Genomic DNA, 2,458 nt, shown 5'->3' on the forward strand with positions numbered 1-2,458 from the left:
ACAAACTATTGCAGCATAAATACTGGAGGCTGAGACAGGAGGGGTCAGGAGACACTGTAGCCCCGTCCGACGATACCTCCTGACAAGGCCAAACAGGCAAGATATAACCCCACCCACGTTGCCAAAGCACAGCCGCCACACCACTAGAGGGATATCTCCAACCACCAACTTACCATCCTGAGGCTGTCCAGTATCAGTCCTTTCTGCTGCATGGCGTCATTGACTGAAAATGTATATATGTTTCATAGTATAGAAACTGACTGGCTGACTGAATGACTGGCTGACTGAATGACTGGCTGACTGGCTGACTGGCTGACTGGCTGACTGGCTGACTGAATGACTGGCTGACTGAATGACTGGCTGACTGAATGACTGGCTCACTGAATGACTGGCTGGCTCACTGAATGACTGGCTCACTGAATGACTGGCTGGCTCACTGAATGACTGGCTGACTGAATGACTGGCTGAATGAATGACTGGCTAATTGAATGATTGACTGGCTGACTGAATGACTGGCTGAATGAATGACTGGCTAATTGAATGATTGACTGGCTGACTGAATGACTGGCTGAATGAATGACTGGCTAATTGAATGATTGATTGACTGACTAACAGTGTGAATGATGAAGGACATTAATGTATCAGACCAGCAGTGTGAATGATGAAGGACATTAATGTATCAGACCAGCAGTGTGAATGATGAAGGATATTAATGTATCAGACCAGCAGTGTGAATGATGAAGGACATTAATGTATCAGACCAGCAGTGTGAATGATGAAGGATATTAATGTAACAGACCAGCAGTGTGAATGATGTAGGACATTAATGTATCAGACCAGCAGTGTGAATGATGAAGGACATTAATGTATCAGACCAGCAGTGTGAATGATGAAGGACATTAATGTATCAGACCAGCAGTGTGAATGATGAAGGATATTAATGTATCAGACCAGCAGTGTGAATGATGAAGGACATTAATGTATCAGACCAGCAGTGTGAATGATGAAGGATATTAATGTAACAGACCAGCAGTGTGAATGATGAAGGACATTAATGTATCAGACCAGCAGTGTGAATGATGAAGGACATTAATGTATCAGACCAGCAGTGTGAATGATGAAGGACATTAATGTATCAGACCAGCAGTGTGAATGATGAAGGACATTAATGTATCAGACCAGCAGTGTGAATGATGAAGGATATTAATGTATCAGACCAGCAGTGTGAATGATGAAGGACATTAATGTATCAGACCAGCAGTGTGAATGATGAAGGATATGAATGTAACAGACCAGCAGTGTGAATGATGAAGGACATTAATGTATCAGACCAGCAGTGTGAATGATGAAGGATATTAATGTATCAGACCAGCAGTGTGAATGATGAAGGACATTAATGTATCAGACCAGCAGTGTGAATGATGAAGGATATTAATGTAACAGACCAGCAGTGTGAATGATGAAGGATATTAATGTATCAGACCAGCAGTGTGAATGATGAAGGATATTAATGTACAGTCTATTGACTTGTATTGAAAAGGGTACTAGCTGAAATGATCACACCCTGACCATAGTTTGCTTTGTATGTTTCTATGTTTTGTTTGGTCAGGGTGTGATCTGAGTGGGCATTCTATGTTGGATGTCTAGTTTGTCTATTTCTATGTTTGGCCTGATATGGTTCTCAATCAGAGGCAGGTGTTAGTCGTTGTCTCTGATTGGGAACCATATTTAGGTAGCCTGTTTTGTCATTGTGGGTTGTGGGTGATTGTCTATGTTAGTTGCTTGTGTCAGCACAGTTCTTATAGCGTCACGGTCGTTATTCGTTTATTGTTTTGTATTCCCTGTTCAGTGCTTTCTTTAATTAAAATATCACCATGAACACATACCACGCTGCATTTTGGTCTGCTTCTTACGACGATCGTGACAGAAATACAATTTCTAAAACTAATTTATTTTCCCCTGTTTTATATGTACAGTTTTCTATCATAGCAGCTCCTTCAACTATGAACATGTTGATTTGAGTTCTTCCATTAGTCGGGACATTAGGGCACTGGGCAGAGATGGAGATGGAGGGGGAGGGAGGGAGAGAAGAAGTAAGGAGAGAGAGGAGGGAGGGAGAGAGAGGTGGGAGGGAGAGAAGAGGGAAGGATGGATAGAGGAGGAAATGAGGGAGAGAGGAGAGGGAGAGGGAGAGAGGAGGAATGGAGGGAGAGAGGGAGGAATGGAGGGAGAGAGGGAGAGAGGAGGGAAAGGAGGGAGAGAGGAGGGAGAGAAGGAGAGAGGAGGGAAAGGAGGGAGAGGGAGAGAGGAGGGAGAGAGGAGGGAGGGGAGAGAGGAGGAATGGAGGGAGAGAGGGAGAGAGGAGGGAAAGGAGGGAGAGGAGGGGAGAGGGAGAGAGGAGGGAAGGTGCCAGAAGGAGGGTGGGTTGTGTGAAGTTCTTTTCCCAGTTTGAGCACCA

This window comes from Oncorhynchus keta, unplaced genomic scaffold, assembly GCF_023373465.1.
Source record: "Oncorhynchus keta strain PuntledgeMale-10-30-2019 unplaced genomic scaffold, Oket_V2 Un_contig_7873_pilon_pilon, whole genome shotgun sequence".
Classification (NCBI taxonomy): domain Eukaryota; kingdom Metazoa; phylum Chordata; class Actinopteri; order Salmoniformes; family Salmonidae; genus Oncorhynchus; species Oncorhynchus keta.